The 26,684-nt window shown below is 26.6% G+C and overlaps 1 protein-coding gene across 2 annotated transcripts in view; it reads right to left on the reverse strand.

The window, feature by feature from the left end:
* The window catches only part of LOC136077136 (octopamine receptor beta-2R-like), a 55,914-nt gene that overhangs the window by 16,118 nt on the left and 13,112 nt on the right, over positions 1-26,684 (reverse strand). Inside the window, exons 1-2 of one of the 2 annotated variants that reach the window (XM_065791807.1) lie at positions 5,412-5,501; positions 2,521-2,632 (exon numbers count right to left, since the gene is read on the reverse strand). The gene's annotated coding sequence lies outside the window, so the exon portion shown is untranslated. Of the gene's footprint in view, positions 1-2,520; positions 2,633-5,411; positions 5,502-26,684 lie in introns of those variants that run through there. The other variant, XM_065791808.1, reaches the window with a different exon arrangement.

Raw genomic sequence — 26,684 nt, forward strand, 5'->3', positions numbered from 1 at the left:
GTTTAATTTTTGTAATATTTTTTCTTCAAATATCAATTTGATATTATGTTATCAATGTGAAAGTATAATCTTAAGATATAATTAAAACAATGGTAGAATGAGGTTCATAAACATACGCTTTGTACATACGCTTTTTGAGGTTCAAAAACACGCGCAAATTGGCAATCAGGAGACTTTTGTTTTACAGCATAAAATTCATACAACCGACGTTAATTTGCATCACTTACACTAGTTTCCACTGTAAAGCAAATTTGTTGTGTAACTATTGAACGACTTTCCCACTACAATGAGAAACAACAAGTTTAAGCAACTGGGATATTATTTATTAAATTTAACGCTTTAGTCTGGATAGTTTAAAGAAATTAAATGCAGTATTATTATTCAACGTAAAAAATAAAGAGGTTCATTGGCAGGGATTTATTTTATGACTTCAAAAAATGAATTCTGCTGGTCAAGGTTGATCAGAAAAAAAAAAGTTTTAAAAAAGTGTCTAAAGTATTTTTAAAGTTTAATATATTTGTATTTTGTTGACGCACATTATTATAACTTTATCTAATTTTGTTTTTGCTTTAGTCAGTTTTAGTTTCACTTGAATGGGCGCGAAACCCGTAGGTGTCTTTTTTATAATTGTAATTTGAAGTTAAAAGAAACAGGCTTTTGCATAAATATGGAGAATAAATTGCATTATAAAATTAAAATATACATTTATTCATTCACTAAGTAGTAATTACTAAACACCATTATTAATTAGCAAAGAGTTTTGTATATAATTCAAAGTTCAAATCCTAATTTCAAACTTTAAAAACAGTGCCCAAATTTTAAGTTCAATGGATTCAAAATTCAAATTAGAATATTCAATATATAAATATAAGTAATAAGAACTGCAGTGTCAAGTACAGACATTATACCTTGTATAATTTACCTAATAAGTAATGAGTTACTAATTAGCAATTAAATTAAAAAGTCTATATGCAATTGGTTCCTGTATTGTTTCCTTTGTATGACTATAATTTTGTATTTTTTTCAGAAAAAAATTATATATATATATATATATATATATATATATATATATATATATATATATATATATATATAAAAATAGGTAAAGCTAAAGCCTAAAACTCTTTAACCTTGCAAGGGTATTTTATAATAATCATGATTGATAGTTCGCAAAGTGATTATCAAATATGTGCATTAAAATAAGTGTAATTGTAGTAATGCAATATATACTATATATTTATTTAGCCGGCATTTGGTCTAAAAAAAACGTAAAATTAAAATGTTTGTAGCGAAAAAACCAAGACAGAAGATTCCTTATTTTAAAAAAAAATCCTCTTAAAATCACGCTTGTCCAAATTTGAATAACATTTTGAATAAAAACTTTTTTTTTGGTAAAATGAACATCGTAGTTTAATAATCTCATCTGTTCTGATCGTTTATTGGCAACTTTTCTTAATTATAAACTTTTTCTTTGTCGTATTTCTAATATTTTATTTTGAAAATTGATAGAAATGTTGTGTTTTAACAATTATATTAAACCAATATGTACTAGAACAGATTAGAGCTAGGATATATGGTGGATTAAGGCACATTTTCAAAAAATTTTTCATTAAAATTAAGGTAACGCGCTGTTGAGCAGAACAAATTTCTTTAAATATTATAAAAACTTGAAGCAAGAAAAATTATAGCTTCTAAAGCTCTTGTTTGTACATAATACACTGACAAAATTATGCTGATTCCAAATAAAAGAACTCGAATAATTTATAAATCGCCTTAACTACACAGAGTTTGAACATTCATAAGGCGTTCATAACGTTCAAAAAACGTTTAATGGACGTCTTTTTAGGACCAAATGCAGTTGATCTGCGATTTTACATCGGCGTTTATTAGCAACTGGGTAGGAATATTGTTTTTTTGAAATTAGTAATATAGTTGATAGTTAGATAGATACGCAAGATAGCAAATTTTAGCTGTATAAATATAAAAGCTTCAGTTTCGGCAAAGTGGCTTCAGCAGAAGCTTCAACTTCGGCAAATTCTTGGCTTCGGTACATCCCTACTGAAAACAGACACAGAACAAAAGACCATTGAAGATGGATTAAAAAAGTCACAGAACAATTGACCGTTAAAAACAAATTCAAAATTTTTTTGTAGCCCTAATTAATAAATACGAGAATAGTTCAATAACTTGTTTACATTAAGACAATATGTCAAAACCTAATATAAAAAATACTAAAATATAAATTGATTTAAATAGAGTTTGCAAAAACAGAACTTCTTTCAAAATTTAGACAATTGATTTTGAAAACCCACATTTTGTTGTAACAAATTGCAAAACCATAAAAATGGCGGCGTAAACTTCGTTGTTAAAATGTCTTTTTAATTTTGTGCTTTAAAACTAATTTTTTACTTTAGATGTGCAATTGTGTTGCAGTTAATCTGCGATTTTACATCAGCGTTTATTAGCAACTACAAAAGTAGTTTAACAAATATATTGAAAACAAAAAAATTTAACGTTTACTTTGATGTCCAAATCGTTGCTCTCCTCTTTGTCTGAAAATTCACTTTTTAAGGCGCCAACTAAAAAGTCAGTTTTAGATAATATTGTTATTAGCAATCCATTAGGCACTCCACTAAAAAAGAAATTAGAATAGAAATTTAAAAGTTTGTATTGATTTCAACAGCATTAGTTTTGCGGAGAAAAAACAGGCAAATTTTCTCGCTTAGCCTTTAACACCATTTATCCAGTTTCTCAGTTGTGGAAAATATTAATTTCCACAACTCCACAAATAAGAAACTAGACATAAATGTTAATTACTTTTAAACTGAGTTTAAAAATAATTTATTCACAAATGCAATATTATAATTGACAATGTTAGGAATTTCCTCTAACATGAAATATCAAAAAAAATTTATCGGGCTTATTCGTAGAAATAGTTCATTACGGAAATTTTTTTACTAAAACTTGAATAACTTGCTTGTTAGAGCAATTATCAAACTTTTTTTTTTTTTTCAAAAACTTTATAAAAAGACGAGTTGAATAATATATATAAAAAATAATTTAATTAATTTAACATTGCTAGTAATTTGATTATAACTTTTTTTGGGTCTTTTATTACCAATCACTGGCCAAAAAGACCACCAGGTTTTATGTTGTATCACTCAAATAAAACCTTATTTATTTAAGGCTATTTGTCTTGTAATAATAGAAAAGAGTTTTTTTTAAATCTATATAAGGTGCTAAGAGTCATAATGGGGCAAAAAGGCAAAATGAAAAAAATGTGTGTTTATAAAATCGGAAAAAAATATAAAGAGTCACAAATAGGGTAAAAAGTAAAAATGAGGGGACCTAAGCCCATTTAAGCATTTTAGATGCTTATTAAAAAAAAAAAGAATATGAAATAAAATATATAAATAACAAAATTATAATATAAAATAATAAAATAAATAAATATAAATACAAAAAAAATACAACAAAATATTAATAAATAAATTTCAAATAATTTAAACAGCTTAAAATAACAAAAACATTTTAAAATACTTACAATATTAATGTATATATGATAAATAAACCAACACAAATCAAATAATATTTTATCCTGCACGCAAAAATTTCAACGCAAAAGAGTCAGGACTAGACTAGAGTCCTGCACTAGAGTCGCACGATAAAGTTAACACTAAATTAAACTTTACCATTAAAAGCTGCAGATTATACTCTTCTAGATGTTAAAATCTATTCCATCTAGGTTTAAATTTAAAAAAAAATCTCTCTACACTGATTAGCGAATTGTCTTGGGTAGATAGAAAAGAATCTTTTAACGCACTTTACATCTCCGTTTTCTCAACTCAGAACTATAGCTCAGCTTATGAAAGACTTTAAAATAGAAAAAGATTTTTATTTTAAACTGATTATTTATTTCAAACTGATTATTTATTTCAAACTGATCATTTATTTCAAACGGATTATTTATTTCAAACTGATTATTTATTTCAAACTGTTGCAACTGAGTATAAGTTAGAATTAGTTTAATTAAAAACTTCTTCCACTCTCCCCAAGATTCCCTTTTACCCAAGATTCCCTTCTACCCAAGATTCCCACTTTTACTAAAGATTCCTATCATACAAGTTTTCTAAACAGTTTACAGTCAGTTTGCTGAACAATATGAAAGTTTCATTCTAAATTTAAACCTATATCAAATAGATTTAAACATGTAAAAGATACTCTACATCGAGAGCGACTCTGTAGCTACTTTTAATGGAAGAAGGGTTTAATTTAGTGTTAAGACCGTCCGGACTTCTAAAAGAAAAATTACAAAACAAAAAAAAAACTACAAAAACAAAAAAACAGAAAAAAAGAGAAAAACTCTTTATTTTATCCTTTTGTCCCAATTAGCACTCCTAGCACTTAGTTACAAGTTTAATACTCCTGAATAAAAGGTTTCATTGGAGTGACACGATATAAAACTTGGCGTTCTCTTTAGGCAACAGTGTTGGAATGCGCAAATTTGATTATGAACGATAATTCAATTTTTTTTGGTCGTTTTTGAATTGATTCTATAACGATTTATTTAAAATTTGAAATTTAGCTCGATTGCAATGTTATACTATAATTTTTTTTTTTACATAATTTTATTTGGTTTGTTTTCATCTTTATTTATCCGAAAAAAAAATCCAAATAATAAGTTACGTTTTATTATAATTTCCTTAATTAGGATTCATTTGCAGCCATTTCAATGGTTTATAAAACAAAATACAAATTCTTTAAGAGGAAAATGTTTTGAAGAAATTTTACATAATATCTCTTTGGAGTTAATTATAACATTTATATTGTAAATGTTACTTTATAATATATAAAACAATATTTCTAATAAATTTGACAGTTTATCTTAAAATGCAATTTTACTGGCTTTTTTAACACAGATTTTCTTTTTAAAATAGCAATTCGTAATTTAAAAATCATAACTCCTGTTTTTACAAAAACATACATTTAACAGATTTTTATATGTAATATTTATTCATAACGCAAAAACTTCAGTTAATTAAAAATTGTTTTATTATTCTCTTAAAATACTTTAAAAATCCACCCACACACGCACACAAATGCACACTCCAACACACGCGCGCATACACATACATACATACAAACACACACACAAACATATATATTTATACATACATACATACATACATACATATATATATATATATATATATATATATATATATATATATATATATATATATATATATATATATATATATATATTTATACATCATGGTGACAGATTATAAACACTTAATTCACAAAACAAAATATTAGCAACTTATTTTGTTCAATCTTAGATGTTTTTCTCTGTTTTTGTGTGTGTTACTTTGAGGAAATAATATATGATAGAAAATAAATTCCCTTACTTAAAAACTTCTGCCTGTTAACTTCAAAATACTTGTTTCATTTTCTTTTTTTATATCTTTTAAAATGTTTTGTATTTGTTAAAACAAAATCTTTTCAAAACAGAACAAACAAAAGAAATTTGTATTAATCTTAAATTTTTATCCGGACAATCCTACTTTAGTTATAATCAGATAAATTTATTCAAATACTTTTAATAAAAGAAATAATAACGCATCAATATATATATACTGATATATATATATATATATATATATATATATATATATATATATATATATATATATATATATATATATATATATATATATATATATATATATATTATATATTTATATATTTATATATATAAAACAAAGTGCTTACTTTCCTTAAAAGTGAACGGAAAAATTATTCAAGTATAATTCAAGAACCTTAATTTATTTTTTTGTTTGTTTAGAAAACTACAGAGATGTTCGGAAAAGTGAGGAAAAACGGACCACTAAGCAAAACAATGAATAATAACGCAGCCGGTTTTTAGGAGTTTAATCTATAAAATTAAAAAAAAACGTAAAACCTTAAAAAGTTAGAACAAGAGTTTTTCTGAATTTTTAAAAACTGATTTCGTTTTACAATAAAAAGATCACAATAAAAAGATACTTGATAAAAATGTTATTTGAACTCATTTCTACATACAAGACATTTTTAGATATGTTCTCATGGACAATTATCAAACTTTTGATTAATTTGATATGGTATCCACAAACTTCCATTGTTGGTATAACTTGTTTTTTTACCTATCAAAGATATAAATGCTGGGGTAGAGTGACATATAAAACATTATTGGGGAGAGGATAGTGTCCTCCATACGTCCTCTCTAGCGCTGGCGATGAGTAAAACTATTCGAGAAGTTATAATTCATTAATTACATCATTATAGTCATTGTTCAATTTTTTTTTAAACTAAAGTGTCAGACTTCAGAAACCTTTCAAAATTTTTTTAAATACTCAGGAAATAGCTAAAAGCTACAGCCTAATAAAACTTATGCAATTAAAATACTCTGCCAATTGTTCTTTCACTGCCTTTTTTTTAAAACAAATCATGCAGATAATTTCGCAATAGCTTTCTTAGGTGCTCAGGCATTAAGAAAAAAAAAATCCTATTGCCTTAAAACTTTCAGGCAAAAATAAATCTTCATTTTAAAAAGAAAAGAAAGAAAATAATAATAAAAATGATGTCCTAGATGCCTGAAATTGATAGAAGTCTTATGGCAACTATTTGTGTCTTTGTTTAATAATCAAATGATCTCATTTTTATATATGTTTATGTCTTATAACAGATTTTTTTGTAAACAGTTTGTTGCATTTTCTTTTTCAATTTTATTTTTTGAAAAATAAATTTTATTTATCTTATTGTTCATTATATAGCAGAACCAATAATAGCTGGATTTCTTGCTTGTTTAATTTAAAAGTTAGAAAATTTTTTTCTTTTTTTAGTTTACGATTATTAATTGTAGTGTAACCATATAACAATATATAAACTTAGTATCTGAAAGAAGATTTAAAAGATCTTGTCACCAGAACCATATAAAATATATTAAACGTGTATATATAATAAAATAAAAATACAATTGATTTAATAACCATTAACAATGTCGAATAAACAAAGACTGAAATAATTTAACGAATTATTTACAGTCAAAATAATTTTACATTTCAAAAATATTTATATATATTTCCAGTAGAAAGAATATAGTTTTTTAATTCAGTTTTAAAAATGGAAAACGAAATCGACAAATCATAATTAAGAACAACAATTTTTTTCCATAAGTACGGTGCTCGATAGTTTATGGAAAATTGATTAAACTTTGACAAAAGGGTTCGATTAATAAATTGTTATTTCGTAAAGTATATTTTTTAATGATTTCATGGGTAAAAAAATCTTTAAAAATGGGCAATGGTTGTTCACTTTTACAATAAAACATAAAACATAAAATATTATAGACATTGAGTTCGTAAACGTTAAGTGCTTTAAAAACGATTTTCAGAACGTATTAAACGCATTGCGTGTTTCTGACGATTGTAAATATTTCATAACTTACTTTTAGAGGTACTTCCCCAAACAATATTTGCATAATTTATATAGCTATGAATAAATGAATAGTAGAGTTTAATTAAATTTTGTTTACTTAAATAGTATCTGACTTTATATAGAATTCCAATACTTTTGGCCAATTTAGTAGAAATAAAGTCAATATGATACTTCCTTGTAATATTTTCATCAATGATAATGCCTAAAAATCTTGTGACCGACTCTTTTTTTACTTCAATTTTATCAATAAAAAGTTTAGGTAAATTATTTGGTAAAAAACGCTTTTTTGCGAGGGAGTGGAAAAGAATCCATTTTGTTTTATCAATAGTTAAAGTTAACTTGTTGCACTTAAACCAGTTGGAGATGTGATTGAGTTCTTTATTCATATTTGAAAAAAGCTCATAATGTCACTGTTTTACAGGAATAAATAAGTATCGTCCGCAAATATGATACTCATAAGCTTTATTCAAATCATTTATACAAACTAAAAACAAAAGTGGGCCTAGAATAGGACCCTGTGGAACACCACATTATATGTTAATTAATTTTTCATTTTGATAATTATCTCAAAAATCACATTTTCTCGCTTTTTATTTTTGTGTGTGTATATATATATATATATATATATATATATATATATATATATATATATATATATATATATATATATATATATATATAAAAATATTATATATTCACTTTTACTTTAACCCAATCTATTTATGATAATAAAAATTAAACGATATCTTACTTTACTTTTTGTATAATTTTTGTAAACATTCATTTAATTTTTCTTTCATACTATATATTCTTGAAACAACTTTGTTAAAATTATAAATTGTAATGCGGTGCTCGACGATAAGGTAAATCAATGCCTTCTTCTTGCTCCGGCCATTAACTTAATTGTAAATTTATGGAAACTGTTATGTTTATTAAACGACAAATTATAATCTAAAAAAAAAAAGATATATATATTTATTTTTCCTTTACTCATTGCTACCTAAATTATGCAAAGGTGTCTGGTGTAGTACCAACGTAAGTAAAATATTCTTTCAAGTAAATAAAAGCATGCTTTAAGAATAATTGGAAATTATATAGATTAAATAAAAATAATTGGAAATTAAATGAAAAGATATAATTGAAAAAAAAGATCGCTTCTCACTAGGATGGGCAGAACCCGGTTTTTGGCCGAACACCGAGTCCGAACGTTCGGCCATGAAATTTTACCGAACACTGAACGATTCGGCAACTGAACCTTTACTAATTTTGAAAAAAAAAACATTAGTTTTGAAAAATTGTGTTATTAAACATTTAACATTTTATTTTGTTATTAAAAGTTGTTAAAATATTAGTAAAGGTTTATAAATTTTTTCTGAAAAATTATAAAGTAACTTTGAAAAGTTAATTTTTTATTGGATAATTGTTTGTGGTGTAAAGAAAATAAATGTTAAAATTTTTATTGGCAGTGTAAATAAAAAAGTTAACGGTATTTTTTGAAAAAAATAATTAATACAATTATTAAAGTTAGGTAATATAAATAAATGTATAACCAAAAACGTATTGGGTAAAAAACATGGTGGTTATATTTTAAGATATACTTACACAGTTTAAATTTAAAATGCTTTGTTTTTGGTTGAACTTCTTTTTTATAATTTAAAAAAAAAATTTTAATCTTGTAAAAAACAATGTCTTCTGAAAAAATGTCTTTTAAAAGTACTGTGTGAAAATACTTTGAAGTTTCTAAGAAAGACATTCGTTTTTGTATCTGCCTACTATGCAAAGCAATACTCGCAAGAGGTGGGAATTGTCCAAAGACTTTTACCACTTGTGTGATTAGGCGTCATTTAAAAAAAAGCACCTTGTTGAGTATGTATTGGCTGAAAAAAAGTCTAATAAAAAAAATTATTGAAACATCGACTGTTTCTACATCAAGTGATTCGAAAATAAAAAAACAATTAACATTAGTAGAAAGTAATAATAAAAAAAGGTTGTGGAATATTAATGACCAAAGAGCAATCAAAATTCACAATCGCATTGGAGAAATGGTGGCATTGGATACTCAACCAAACACAATTGTAGAAGATCTTGGTTTTAGAAAACTAATTGAAGAGATATGCCCTAATTAACAAATACCCAGTAGGAGTTGCTTTAGTGAAAATATTGTTCCACAAATATATGGTAATCTGTTTAATTCAATCAAGAGTAATATATCTTCTGCCATTTATATCTCCCTTACAACTGATATTTGGACAGCATAAGCATGACAGCACACTGGCTCAATAATGAATTTTCCCAAAAGAGAGCAGTACTTAGAGTTATATATTTTCCCGAAAGTCACACAGGAAAAAATGTAAGTGAGTATTTACATAAAGTTTTGCTAAGTTTTGAAATTCCACACACAAAAATTCACATTGTTTTACAAGAAAATGCTGCCAATATGGTAGCTGGCGTTAGACAGTGGTTTTAAGTCAATTCCATGTTTTATAAATACAATACAGTTATGACTCAATTTTGTCGCAACAATCTGTGAAAGAAATTTTAGTTTGTTGCAGACGTCTGGCAACACATTTTCACCATTCACCAACAGCAGCAGCAAAATTAGAAGCAATTCAAGAACAACTTAGTAGAAATAAGAATAGGTTAATACAAGATGTTACTGCAAGTTGGAATAGTTCCTACAATATGATTGAAAGGATGCTTGATTAAAGAGTTCCTTCGGAAACTTAAACAGCTGATCATGCTACCCAATCACAAAGTTTTTCATATTTTATAACTATTTAAAACTTTAACCGTTAATCTCAGCAAACGTGAGGCATTTTTATCAGATGTTATTCCTTCGATTATGGCTCTTAAAGTATTTTTTAATCAAGCATTAGTTTGTGAGGCTTTTTTAAGTATAAATACTTTAGTTGAACAATAGAAAGAGTCAGTAGACAAAAAACTGAGTATATTTTTACATGATAAGTATTTATGTCTTTCCACTTTTTGTGACCCTAGATGTAAATTAATGTATCAAAAGGAAGATGAAAATGTAATAAAAAATTGGCTAAATGAGTAGATGCAAGAAATGCAGCAAGATAATTTAGAACTTGAATCCTCTGATTCTGATTGTGAAGAACCCACAGTAAGTGACACAAATGAAGTGTTTGTGAAACCAGCGTATTCAAAATTTAATAAATGTTTCCAAACTGACAACATAAATAAATGTGATTCCAATTTTTCAATTTTTAAAGATAGCAAAAGGTTTAAAAGATCACAATCTAATGTGCAAATGATCAACATGGAGATTGAATAGTATTCAAAACTCCCGCTTGTTATGGAAAAAGAAAGTCCTCTTTTATGGTGGAAAAATTGTGAAAACTCTTTAAAAAGTTTAAAGAAGATAGCTCAAAGGTTTCTTTCACCACCTTCTTCTGTTTCACCTTTCACCACCTTCTTCTGTTGAAAGTGAAAGGTTTTTTAGTACAGGTGGCAACATTTATGAACCAAGTAGAAACAGAATATCACCAGAAAGTGGTGAAAAATTAATGTTTATACATTATAACTTGAGGGCAACAAGTGATAATTGATTTTTATGTTTTTGACATTTTATATTTCTAAAATTATTGATTTGTGATTGTTATTACTATTACATAATACAATTATACAATAATAACAAAAAACTTAATTGGAGCGTTATTATGGAACTCCATAATAATGTTTTTCACAAAGTTTGTTTCTTTCAAATATTTTTTATCAGTTAAACCATTTGAGTAGCAAGCTTGTAAGAAACTTTCTCTGTAGAGAAATTTATTTTACCACAGCAACAATAGGCATCACGTTTACCAAACTTAAGTTCAATAAAATATCTTTTTCGTTTAAATTCCTATTTGTTATTTTAAGATTATCAAATGGTGATTTTATAATATTAGACTTTTGTGATGAACTAAAATAATACTCAATTGATGCAGGGATATTTATTTTACAATTATTTTTATATAGTTTTGTTAGATCTGTTATTCCATTTGGTCAGATTAAATTTATTCTGTATTAAAAATACATAATAAAATTTAAACCAAAACTGTATTGAAATACATTTATAAAATCTTATGTCCTTCTATGTTCAACTGGTACGCTTTTTTAAATAAAAACTTTGTCCATTTAAACCGTAGCTATGGTACGAGTTAAATTTTATTTATATTTAGATAAATGTACGATGAATTCTAAATTTGCATTATTGGCCGAACATTTGCTAAGGTTCGGCCAAACCGAACGTTCGGCAAAACATTCGAACGTTTGGTTTTGCCAAACGTTCGGCGCGTCCCTATTTCTCACATACTAAATTGCTGTTTTTTAAATTAAATATTCTCAACGTATTTCAACTTAATCTTTATCATATTCTTATTCTTATGTTCAAAATTGATAAAAAATGGCACCCATCATGTTTAAATCAATTTTTGAAAAAATAAATCATTTATACCCCACACGTTTTTCAGTAAATTACATTCAACCTAAAATCTACTATTCTGTTAATAAGTTTTCAATTTCAAATAGAGATCCTAAACTATGGAACACGCTTTTGAATAATGAGCCAAAAACTATTTCTTCTTTTAAAAAAAAAGAAAAAAATATGCAAAACTTATGCAAAGCTTTTGATAAATGACAACTTTTATAAAAACTTTAATTAGGAGTAATCACGTTTGTTTTATTCAATTTATTTGTTTATTTATCTTTTCACTTTTGCTCCTGCAAAGGTACCTTAAAGTCATGGTAGTGACTTCTGATCGGTTTAATTTTTTTTTATTATTTAAAGAATGCATGTCTAAACCAAAACCCTTAATCAATGTATGTACGCTGCCCCTTCATCGATGTATGTCCACTGCGCCCATCCCTAAATCAGTCGATGTATGTACACTCACTGCGCCTGTCAATAAATCAGTGGGTGTATGTACACTCACTGCGCCTATCACTAAATAGTGGATGTATGTACACTCTGTAAGTGTACATACATCAGGCGCAGTGAGTCACTCACTGCGCCTATCCCTATATCATTCGATGTATGTAAATAATAAAAGTTAATGTGAGTTTCAATATACAACAATAATAATAACTTTCAATAAAAAATAGTTAAAAAATATTTTAAAATATTATTTTAAGTGAAGAATTCGATCCAGGATCACCGAGGTGGATGAACTGATGAGATACCACAATGCTAAACGCACGATGTTAAGAATTAATTCTTTTTAAACTTGTAAAAATAAAACTTTCAAATAAACCAATAATATTGGCAGCCGTGACTTAAAATAAACCAATCAAACTTTACTACCGTTACTTTAAGATAAAAAATTTAAGCTAGGGTAACATTGTGGCTAGCGCAACGGTTTGCGCTAGCCACAATGTTATCTTTTATTCAATTAAAAAAAATTAAAACAATTTAAGAAAAGTGATATTAAAAGTCTTTTATATTTTGTATTAATTCATATACATTTGGATAAATAATAAATAATATTATTTTTTATTGAACCTTTCTTACAAGTAACTGTCAATTCTATTTTACTGCTTAATTAACTGCTCAATTAAACTTTTTTTTATATAAATATAGACTAGTTTTCATTTACCCGGTATATAAAATATTGACTAAAATAAAATAAACTAAAAGAAAAATTTTCTGTTGTTCTACCAACCCTATGAGAACTCATTATCTTCTGAAATACCCCATTAATGGTCTACCAGATAGAAAGCTTTGAACTATTGGAAAAAGTTGTAGGTTCTAATAATTTTTAATACGTTTAAAAACTTAACTACTTAAATTTTTTTCTCTTTGACTTTCATTTATTTAAATGAAAAAAAAAAATTTAAATCTCATAAAATAATTATTTTTATTCATAATAATAGTTATTTTAGGTACTGGTTACGCTTAATACATGCGAAATATATTCTTGTTATTTAAGTCACGTTGTTTTTGTATTTTTATAATTGAAATTTTTATCATAAGGGGCTTACCGATAAGACTAAATTTGTCTTCGTCTTCCCCAGCCATGTATTTACATATTTGTATTGCTTAGTTTTTGTAACTTTTTTATCGGGGAAATACATTTGTAATATGTTTCAAAAATGATTCACTTAAAATGATAAAAAATATTTCTTATTTATTTTGACGTTTGAATGGGAAGTTTTGATGGGGCTGACTTATATATGAGTTAGCTGGCCTCTTTTTTTGCATACTATGGGTTGCGATTCGTTAGATTATATAGAAATGATAGCCTTTAGTGTTTTCGTGGAATTAAAAGACCACAATTCAAGAGAATCAACGAAAACGTTGTATATCTTTTTAAGGAGAAGTTTAATCTAGAACTAAAAATAAAATCAACTAGAAATTTGTAAACTTTCTCGATGTCACGTTTCACCTGTCAGAAAATACTTTCCAGCCATACAGAAAACTAGGTGACCACCCTACATTAGCGTCTAAGTATTATTAAATCCATGTCAACCATGATATCTCACCGTATAAGGAATATTTCATCAAAATTGTTTTCGATAGAGCATTTTATAGCAATATTTAAACAGCTAGTGGGTATAACGAAAATTTTACTTTCCAAAAAAACCTTGCGTAAACAAAACCAAAATCAAGCTCTCGAATTATTATTTGGCTTAATCTTCCGTTTTCACAAAATGTAAAAACCAAAATCGTAAAAAATTTTCTTACCTTAATTGAAAAGTATTTTTCACTAACATGCAAGTTTATCAAAATCTTTATTTGAAAGAACTTAAAAGTCAGTTATAGCTAACACATTGTCCTAACATCACCAATATTAATTATTAATTCACGAAGTAAAAAAATATTATCTAATGCCTCAAATATATTCATTCCAATGTGTAACTGCCGGTAAACTTCGCAATGTCCTCCGCAAGGTATATGTCTTAAATAAAAATATAGTTTATATCTGCAAAGACCATTACCACAGGATAACGGTTTTAATTACACTGGTTTAACGGAGCACACCTTTAAAGCTTGCTGGTACTAACATAAGAACTCCCTTCAATGCAAAACGAATTCTACCGACCTTTCTTAATATATATCTCGGAAATCAAATAAATTTTTTTTAATTATATTACTAATAAATATTATATTACTGATAAAGCCATTTTTAATCTGGAGGAAAGTTGTGTAATTTTTCTTTAACTGGGCGAAGTGATAAAGCAAATACTGGGGCGTTGTTATAAGGCAAATATCATTTTATTTTAGACCCGGTCTTATAGTTTTTATTTATATAAAACGCCATTGATTTTTTTTACTGACGAAATAAATAAACTGAAAAATGCCATATCATTACGTCATCTTTGAAAATATTGAATAAAAAAAATGAACTAGTATTAAAAATCTATTTCTGTTTTAAATGCATTGCACCCAATTACAAAAAGACTTTTTCACATTAGGGTTTTGCCAAAAATGATTTTAAATTGTTTTAGTTTATTTATTCTAGCAGTAAGTCAAAATTGCACCTTTGCAGTGAAAAAGGAATGAAGTTCAGAATGAAGTTTGTAAGCTTTGAAATCTGTAATCGATGTGGATTACTATCATAAAAGTTGACTGGATAAATTTATAACAGTTATTTGAACTATCAGAAAGTACTCACAACAAAAACTCCAGGTAAAATAAGCATTTTTTGTATACCTCAATTATAGTTGGGGGAGGGGGTCCGAAATTCTATATTTTCTGATTAAACAGGTATTCTTTATTAATTTTTTAAGAAAAGCTTGAAAAACGATTCAGTTTTTTCTATTTTTTTGTGGCTGGCCTTCTACTTCTATTTAAACATTTTTAAAGATACAAAAAAAAAAAAAAACCTTTAAAAGACAAATTTTTGCAGCGGTTATTTTGCGTATAAAGTTACGCAACTTTATGTTAAAATTTATGCAATTTAAATTTGGATTGGATAAATTTGAATTAAAATGAATAATAATAATAATATATTCTTTTAAACACCCAATAATTACATAAATTGTAGGTAAAAAAAAAAAAAAAAAAATGCTATGTGTGTTCTTGTATTGTTCATAGAATGTTCTCTTCCATCAAAGTTCTAAATATAAGTCTTTGTTCCTTTAAATTCCATAATTGGAAAGATAGTTTTAAAATTGCGGCGATATTGGCATCTAACACTTCCTTAAGGGCGTGCAGTTTTAATTTTATTGCCCTCGATCATATATTGCAGCATATTAATACCAAATTGCTTGCATATTAGCCATATCTCACCAACAAATAAGCTTTGATTATTTATACACGGTAACTGAGTCATTACAATTGAGTAACGTATGGGGTCATTAAGTAGCCTGATAAATAAATTTAATTTTTTATGAATAAGAATGTTCGATACTGAGTCTACTTTGAAAAAAGAATGGAGGTGATTTTTACTATGCTTAGAAATATTAAAAAATGATTTTAAGACAGATCGTCCAACTTTATCAATATTCTGTAGAAACTTATTGTTGCAACCACCCAGTTTTAGTCCGTATAATAGCGTTGGAATAGCTAGGGAATTAAATAAATAAATAATCGTAGCAGGCTGGCAAAAGCGAATTCTGTTTCTTATAAGAGCTTTTGCAACAGATAAAAATTGCGTCATTCGTTCATTTATACTTGTTTTTTGGAGTGTTGCCGTCATATTTTTGTTCTTATTATCATAAAGAAAACCAAGATGTTTTAAATTGCTTTGAAACTTAATAGAGCGTCGTTAAAATAAATCACGTTATTGATGATCGAGCTTACTCCAGATATTAAAAATTCAGTTTTTCCTGCATTTAGTTTGATAAAGTTTGATGTTCCATACTTTTGGACGATGTTAATAAGATTTTGAAGACCAGATATAGTTGAACTTTGCAAAATTATATCATCTGCATACGCAATGACACCAGAGTATACCCCATTTATTGAAGTTCCTACTTTGGATTCTGAGACAATTTTCTCTAAAAGATTTTCAGTATAAATATTGTAAAGATGAGGCGAAAGTATGGACCCTTGTTGAACTCCCTGAGACAACCTAAGCTCTTCTGATGTACATCCAAGATATGATACATTAGCAATACCTGCCCGATATAACGATGATTTGGTATGAACTACCGATAGAGGGATTTTTTTCTGATAATATAGTTTCTCAAATAGTAACTCCAAGTTACAACTATCAAAAGCTTTGTTAGCATCTAAACTGCATATATATATACAGTTGAATTGTAATGTTTATAGCGTTTTATTGTTTCACTCAGAAGAAATTCTGCGTGAAGGGTAGAGCTATTTTTTTTAAACCCAAATTGATGTGAATGACTCTCTGTGATATCTAGACATATGTGTACGATAAGATATTCGAGAAGTTTCGTAAAATTAGGTAGAATGCTGATTCCTCTGTAGTTATTTGGATTTTCCAGTGATGTTTTATAAGACTTAACTAATGGAATAATTGTGGTGGTTGATAAACATTGGGGAACCTTTTCATTTGTTAACATGCTGTTATAAAAAGAAGCAAGTAACATTAGAAGATTGTTACTGCGAGAGTTTTTAAGATGTTCAGCACTTATTTCAAAACATTCGTAGGATTTATTTTTAAGATTTAAAATATATTTTTCAATATCAGCTGTTGAAATAAATTTTGAATTAGGCTCTTTACTTATATGTGGAATTTGTTGAGGATTAAAATCGTTATTTATATATTGCGGTGTATTAAGTATTTTTTGAAAATGATGGCTAAATTCTTCAACGATTTCGTTTTTGTTTTGCAATTTACTAATTGTAATGAGTCGAGTATTATTTTTATTTTTTATTTTGCGAATATTGTCGAATATTGTCGAATAGTTGCGTTTAAAAAAAAAATGTAATAAAACTTTTTTTGTTAAAACGTAAAATTTATAAAACTTATAAAAATACTTAAAAAACAGATTTTGTTTTACTTTGCAAGAGAATACTTTGCTTCTATTATTGTTAACTAAATTTAGATATCAATTAAAATGAAAAAAATTGTAACAAAACGTAATAACAAAATAGTTTTAAATCAAAATAAACATACTCCTTTAGAAATTCTCCCTGTAGTTGATAAATTTTATCATAAATACCATAAAGTTGCCTTTACTCAGAGATGTTCTTTCACTTGTCTTTATCGAAGTCAACAATAAATTATCTTTTGAAAGTGCTTGTTGAAGAGTTGCAAAATTAGTTGAAATTCATTGGACAGTGAAGAATATCTACACAATATCATATCAGGCCATTTTAAAATGTCTGCAAAGTGAAATCAATGAATATCGCTATTTAAAAGGTGTTGACAGAAACAAGCAAGGTGATTTTAAGTAGATGAATTTCTATGAACGAATCCCTTAAAAAACTTTTTGACATTTTCTGCTTTAATCCACATCGTCGTGAAAAGCTAAAGAAGTTTTTCGGTATTTCAATGAATGCTGAAGACTACTCGTATCTAGAAAACTTGCACGGTTACAGGAATTTTACAAGTCAAAATGTTGATAAAACTTTCCATCAAAAAGTTATTAATGACAAAAATAAAAATGGAGAAAAAGATAAGAAATGAAACAGCAGTTTATCAGACAATGTACGTTGATAATGATGATAGCGAGTTAAGTGAATTTGAAGATGAAGATGAATTTCTTGAAAAGAATTAACAAAAAATGAGTATCAGTTCTTTGAAAAAGACACTGAACCAATTAAAAAAAAGAGAGTTATGTTTGTTGATGTAAGTGAACCAAAACTGCCATACATGACGAGATCAAAACCAAAATTAATATTTGAAGATAGTTCTCACAAGACTTATGTTCCACCTAATGTGCGACAATCAAAAAACTTATTAGTATTAATTGATATCTACCATGCATGTGCAGAGTTAGATGGAGAAGGATTCTCGATGAGAGAAATGCACTGAAATTAATCGGCAATAAAATTTTTGAAACAAAATGGAAAATTACAGATGAAACTGACCGTATACCTAAGTACGATAAAAATGATTGTGAAGCTATTGAGAACACATTTATTGATTCTAACACACTCCCAACACTCTGTGCCATACGTAAAAAACTAAATCAGATGCACGCGTATTCTCTTGGCTTGATTGCAGACAGAGTTGTTCAAGCTAAAAGTAGTGACGATATAATAACTCACGCAACTGACTCTACCACTCGATTGCATGTTGGGACCTTTGCACCTTCTGGTTTACATACTAACCAAGAATATTATCTTTGCCAACATTGGCAATTGCTTCAGAAACTACAGCAAATATTGCAGATGGAATAAAAACAACATTCGAAATACTACAGGAAGCCTCAAAATACACCTCAGAAGAATTATACCAGAAGGTAGATGTTCATATGACTGACAGTACTGTTCATAATATAGGAATATCTAAAATTACAGCTGATATACTCGATAGAGAAATTCCTGCAGGTAAACTGTTTTGCACTTCACATACAGCTTTAGGTTTTGACAGAGCTATTGAAAAAATTCTAAACCAAATTGAAAATGAAATGAATATGGATAACCTTTTCAAAGGCTTTCAGTTAGATATACCTATTAACAAAAGTACGGCCACGTTATCCTTAACCTTTCTATCATCGGTACTAAACTTGTTTGGTCTAAGTTTTATTCAAAAACCATGGAATTATCATAAAGAATTTAAAACTTTTATGCAGCGTAAAAACAAAGATATTTTTCTTTTTGAATTTAAAGATGTTCGATTTGAATGTCTTTTGAAATGTTCTTCTATAGTTTGCTTTCACTGGGATGACTTTAAGGAGTTTTTAGACCAACATAAATATATCACAAATAAACTTGCTTGTTTAGTCCGAGATTCTATGAATTTTGATTACATTATAGTTACTTAAGTCGTAGTAGCAGCTTTTGGAATGCAAGTTATTTCACCATTTTTCTGTAAAACTAAAGGTAAAGCCACGTATTCTAAACTGCAAATATTCTTTAGCAAGATGTATGCAAGCTTATATAATGATAATAAATGAACAGTTCTTTGAATTTAAAAAGCCATGTGTTCAAGGAGTATCAAAGAGACTTTTTGAAAATCTCATTAGAGAAAATTATGGCTTAGAAGTTGTTGATGTAGTTCGAAAATACGCATCAAAGAACTTTGATGATTGCATTATTCTTGCAAATATAGTTCGGCAAAGTTTAGCTATTGTTCTTCAACACCAAAGACGAAATCATTATGGGTTTGGAGAAAGAAACAATGATCGATTACCTGATGAGTATTATGTTTTTAATTAAGTTGTTGGAGTTGATAAAACAGTTACAAATAGTATTGAACTTGAGCGTCAGAGTGGAACTCATAGCAATCGACTTCGAAAAAAACCGTCACTTTCAACAGTTTCACGTGGTAATGTTCTTAAATATTCAAACCATTTAAGAAATGAAGATTCAAATAATTTAGAGCTATTTTGGATATTGGGTCCTAATGTTAGAAAAATTGAAAGTATACAGTTGGAACCAGCGACAGATTCAACTGAGACAAAGCGGCTTAACTAAAAAAGAACAACAAGCTTTACATCAGGCGTCTAGGAGAAATCCTATTTTAACTTGTTTAAAACTACAAGGTGGCTTATTTACGAGTGGATCAGATGTCTGTGAATATGTTGAAAAAGAGCAAGATCTGATAAAATGCCAAAAACGATTGAAGAATGAAGTAATTTATTTTAGAGATACAAGTAGGTCATTGCCGCGGAAATCAACTCTATTTAAAATCATGATTTTTGATAAAAATACAAAAAAGCGTCGTCTTATGTCTATAGAAGAATATGCTACTTATTTGAAGGTTCTACTTGTCATCACAGCAATCCACAATCACCTACGATGACTTCCACAAAGTTGTTTCGCACTTTCAATAGAGATCGAAACAAATTATTATTATTAATATTAGACTTGATGATGTGCAATGTCTAATTTTTGTGTTATTTATAACTAGGCATAATGATAACATGTTTTATTAATAAAATGAAAAAAAAAACCATTTTATTAATAAAACATGTCATTATTATTTTCATATATAAGTCGATGTAAAACACATTTACCATGCATTTTACATCGCTTATATTTGAAAATAAAAATGATTTCATTTAATTTAACAGTAAATTGTTTTGTCAAAATAATCTCCTTTATTAAAATTGAATTAGAAGGCTAAATATTGATAATGAAGTAAAAACATTGTGAAATTCGAAATCAGCATAAAAAATTAATTAAGAAAAAGTGGTTAAACTACAAAAAATCTGAAAAAAGTCAATTTTGGACCCCCCCCCCCCCCAATTATACGTACATTTTTCAAAGTTTTTAACCTTATCTTCTGCTTTCCCGTTTAGCTTTATATAGCTATACAGATTTTATTTTAAGTTCATAAAATAGGTATTTTTTTGTTTGTTTGTACATAGTTACTTAACTTGCGGCAAGAGTAGGGAAAAACGGGGCAAGATGGCGAAAGTTTTAAAAGGCTTGAGTTATTAAAAAACTATCATTCATGAAGCAATAATACTTTGCCAGCATGTTTAATTTATCTTAATTATTCATAGCCTGCATGAACTTTCAGTTTACAATTAAAAAAATTTGAAATAAAAATTAAAATAGAAAGTTAATAAATTTGTCATTTGGTCACGTTTTTTTTTTTAGGCGCAAAAAGTTAACTTATGCGTATAAAACTGCGTTAATAATATTTAAAAAACCAATTAGCGTTATAAAATTCAGAATGTAAATTTAGTTTCCTTTTCACTCATTTTAAAATTTTTTTGTTAAGTTGTTATATAAAATGCCATCTTCCCCTACTTGTATGGCAAGTGCTAATTACACTAAACAAAAACAAAACAAAAATTAACAAAAAATATTAACATGCTTTTAGAAGTTTGAAGATAGAGCTGTGTCTTAACTTTTTAAAGTATGCTTGGTGGCTTAAACAATTACATCCTTGTTTTATAAATTATTTATTCTGAAACTTGTTAAAATTCAAAATATTAAAGTTTAATCATAAATATGCTACAAGATTTTTAGAGAACCACTCTGTTGTATTAAAATTTTATTGAAAACTTACTCGAATAGCGGACCGTTTGTGGAGAAAAACTTTCTAAACATTTCCGAAAAAAACTTAATCAAAATGGTATTGATTACACACATATTTTAGTTTATTTGGTTGTAAATATTTTTTTTTAAATAGATTAGTCAGATAAAATTACCAAAAAATTAAAAGAAAACAACCTAATCAAATAAGAAACATTAGAGAACCAAAAAAAATAAGAAACATAAGAAAACCAGGAAAAGTTCCCAAAGGAACACCTTCTTTGACTTAAGTTTGAACTCATCCCATTGATAGAAACGCAAACGATAAAGTTTAAGAAAATTTTATCGTTTGCGTTTTAAAACTTAAGAAAAATATCAGCAATACTTTTATTAAATTTTTGTTATTTTTAATGTTAATTTTTTTTTTCATTGTGTATTTTATAAAAGACTGTTTTTTTCATTTTGTATTATATAAAACATTGTTGAATTGTTCTATATTTTAGATCTGTTGATTGTTCGATACTTAGAAACTGTCGATTTAGACTGTAGCTGCTCTATAATTTGTATCCGAATATAAAAATGCAGTGTATCATAGTTTATCTTCTATATTTTGTTATATATTGCATTGATTTATGCTTTTAAACTAATATCGCTTTATATTTGTTTTATCTTTAAGATATTTTATTTTAAACATTTTTGTGTTTTGCTTGATTCAATTTTATGTAGAATGGTACTTTCAGGGGCGGATTGGGCAGTAAATGCTAATCGCCCTCCGGTGGACCCCTTTATAAGTTTGTACCATAACTTTTTCATGAGTGTTTATTGTATTTTTTTGTTTTCAGTTGAGATTTTTTGTTCAGATGAACGGAGTTCTATGAATGTTTATTTTTGTTTTAGTGAACAATTTTCTATGAACTTTAAGAAAGTTAAAAAAAAGGCTGCAACATATAATTTTTGTTTAAATATTTAAATTAATTTTTGTTTAAATATTTAAATTAATTTTTGTTTAAATATTTAAATTACTTCATTCTTTAGGTGCTAAGTATTATGGATTCAACTAGTCAATTACTAAAGTCTAACAGTAATGACCTATGATTGCTGATTGTTTTGAAAATTCAGCACAAAAACAACAAAATCCGATGAACAATTTTCTATTTTTCTTAAAAAAAAACTAATAATAAATTTAAAAAAAAACCAGCAAATTATTGAAAAAATATATATATAAGTAAAAAATGAATGTTAAAAAAATGTTTATACGCAGCCGTCTTTATTAAACTCTATCCATACCTCATCATTTATGAAGAATACGACTCTTAAAAGATTTTATTACTACTTTTTATAGTAAAAAGATTTATGATATTACCAAAAAATGATAATACTTAAGCATACAAAATGCTGATACAAAAAACTAATTCGTTTTTTTTTCAAAATATGCAAACTAATATCAAATAACTTAACTCTAAAATCTTTTCAAGTTAAAACTCCATTGCATACTAAAAACTCCATTACATACTAAAAATTAATATTTTATGCACGTAACGGAGCGAAACACAGATTATATACAAGTGAGAAATTAGTTAATGAATTAATTATGTTTCTTCGCTCAAAAATAAGTTTATACGAACGATAGATAATTAATCGGGTAGCCAACAAATCAAAAAATGCGATTATAATAAAAACAAACAAAAAAAAAACAGAAATTAAAGAAAATACTACTATTAAAAAGTTACATACTGCATCAAATACGGAAAATACATTTGAAAAAGATCCATTTAAGTTAAACCTGAAAAAGATACACTTGACTCAAGTTTGTCTAAATTTTGAGTTTGTCTAAATTTTGTTTAAATTTGTCTAAATTTGTTTAAAGTTGTCTAAATTTTGTCAAGTTTGTCTAAATTTTGAGTAACTCAATCGTTAAAATAAGGATTAAAAGATAACGAAACAACAACGTCTTCCCATAAACAACATAAAAAAGCATTCACATCTTAAGATATATTCCTTTGATAAAGGTTTCGTATTTTTATGCCTCTTTTTAATTACAAGAACAAATAAAAAAAGCCAAGCTATTGATCATGACTACACACCCACTTTTATTACTAAATTTCAAAAACAACTCATGTTTTTGAAATTTAGTAGTGAATGCGGGTGTATTTGTTGTTTTGTGTAAATTTAAAAAAAGAAAGGTAGTTAAACACAACTACACACTTCGAAATGTATCTTTCAGAATTTATCCCGCCTAGAATTTATGGAATGATTAAGGCTCACAAACCCGATAAAAATTACCCAATTCGTCCTGATGTTTCATCAATCAACACACTAACTTATGGAACATCCTATTTTTGGTTAAAATTATTTAACGAACATTATATAAAATCAAAACAGAGTTCGACTTTTTTCAAAATTATATTTTAGACTAATTTGATTAGTTTCTTTAATTGAAAATCCAATTTTATTTTAATATGGTTGACTTATATCCGTTCATCCAAATTGATAATAAAATCTCTGTTATTATTGATATATTTAACAATAACGTTAATCATTTAAAAACTCCAACTACACCAATTAAATAAACTTTTGTTAAAAATGTGTTATTTTTTATACAAAAATAAAGTTCGAAAAAGAGAGTCTTTTATAATAGTTTTGGCGAAAGCATTTTTACTTCATATAGAAAAAAACGCCCTTAATACAACTAAATCCATAAATTCAAACCAAAAACTTATAAAAGTTATTTAGATAAATCTCATGCTCGCTTTAATCCAATAAAAAAGTTACAAATGTTTTAAAACAAAACCAAAAATTTGCTTACATAGCTTTCATAATGTTTTTCTTTTATTTTCAAAAAAGAAATATTGATATTTTTACAAAACCCTCTAAATAAAATTTACATTACATATTGTATAAATACATATAAGGCTTCAAATAGAAGATCACAATGATCTTATGATCTTACCTTTTACATGAGAGAGTACGTAAAATAATATAAAATCGCCTTTTTACAAAAGAATACGTAAAATAATATAAAAATATATTGATAGAGTTTTAGATTTTTTTTTTAGAGTTTTTTTTATTTTTTTTAAAAAAAGAAAAAGTTGCATTCTATATATACTTCTATATATAATTCTATATATACTCTAAATATACCACTGAATATTTTTTATTCATATAAATATGTAACTTATATGAATAAAAAAGTAATAAAGTTTAGTTGAATTGTTTTTATCAAATCAAGCTTGCGCTTTATAGAAAATTAATTCATTTTGTTTTGCTTGCATTTAATGTTAACTTGTTAAATTTATACCATTTAGATATGTTTTGAAGTTCTTTCTTCATCATGAAAAGTAGTAGATAGATGTCACTATTAAAAAGAAATAAGTTTGTGTCATCAGTAAACGCAATACTTAAAAGATTTGATGCTTTATGCAAGTTGTTGATATATTAAAAACAAAAGAGGCCATAAGAGGAAACCTTGCGGAACACCAAAGGTAATATTTTAAAAATATTTACGATTAAGTTCATTACAAGAAAAAACTGTTTTCTGTTAGATAAATAATAAATAACTTTAAAACTATTTAATTACTTTTGCATTTATTCCGAGTAATTAAGTTTATAAAGCAAATACCATATCTACAATATCAAATGCTTTTGAAAGATCGATAAAAATTCATGTGAATTGAGATTTTTCAAAAGAATAGGAAATTTCATGTCATAACTGGAAAATTGCAAGCTCAGTTGAGTTATCTTTTTTAAACCCAAACTTATTGTTGTAAAATAGATTATTAGGACTAAATAAATAAATTATTGTACATGATTCTTTAAGGGGCTATCCCCCCTTAAAATTTCAATATTTAAAAAAAAAAAAAAAAATTGTTTTTAACTACTTTTACCTGTGTATGATTATAAAAATTGTTTTAAAAGTAGCAAATTAACCTATAACTATCTTAATTTGTCTATTTAAATAAACTATCTTAACGTGATATCCCTAGCAACGCCATAGCAACGCACTTGTTAAACTGTATACATCCTACATTTTACCTTTATTCAACCCTAATGTGTGTTTTAATTGTCATGTGCAAGCTTGAACAGTTTCTTTATGAATTTCTTTTTGAGTTTTTGTAAAGGTTGCTACATCAAGTACGATAATTTAAATCAGTTATAGTGTTATTTTATCAGCTTAGTTTTATTAGTGAAAATGGGAAAAGATTGTCGAGTGAAGCAACGTACACAAACTCATCGTAAAAGGAAAGGATTTATGAGAAATCTTAATAAATCTGTAAACATTGATAGTGTTTCTGATAATGTTAGTATTGAGTAGCCAACAATTGATTTAAATGCTGCTAACAGCACTTGTGTTTTGGAACAAAATAATGAAAACTCACTTAATTTGTCAGTTTTGAAACCTTGTATATCTGGTTATCGTATCAATCATGTTGCTGTTTTGGTTTCTGTTTTTAGTTCTTTTCTGTGTCCAGAATGTGGTAGTCCCACACTCTCATTAGATGAGAGATATAATAAACGACATGGTTTATCTTCCTTGTTGTATCTTAAGTGTCAAAAAAAGTATAATTTTGGAAACATAGATTTGATAGAGATACGGCGGTAATTACTAATGTTAAATTCGTCACCATTTTTGAATAATGGAATATTTTTCTTTCTTTAGCAATTTTTAATTAATCAAGAAAGACTCCTTGGCTAATTGATGATTTAAAGTCTTTAGAAAGAACTTTTAATTTTACTTGTTCAAAGCAATCTATAATTATATTACTATTGATTTCATCAAGCCCAACTGTTTTTTTTTTTTTCTTCGTGTTTTTAGTGACTTTTTTAAATTCATCAAATAGTAACTCTTTAGATAACTCATCTGAGTGAAAACAATTAATCATCAAGTAATCTTTAAATGCTTGGGTATGAGGTATGATCTTTTAGATTAAGACAGAAACATAAAAAGTCTATTAATTTTTTTTTTAAATAACTAGTTAAAAACCTTTGAATTTACTATTTAAAGTTCAAGTCTTTTCTCTCTCCTTTTTATATTTATATATATATATATATATACATATATATATATATATATATATATATATATATATATATATATATATATATATATATATATATATATATATATATATATATATATATATATACATATACATATATACAAAGTTTTTACAAACAAGTCCAAAGACAGATC

Source organism: Hydra vulgaris, chromosome 02 (genome assembly GCF_038396675.1).
Source record: "Hydra vulgaris chromosome 02, alternate assembly HydraT2T_AEP".
Classification (NCBI taxonomy): domain Eukaryota; kingdom Metazoa; phylum Cnidaria; class Hydrozoa; order Anthoathecata; family Hydridae; genus Hydra; species Hydra vulgaris.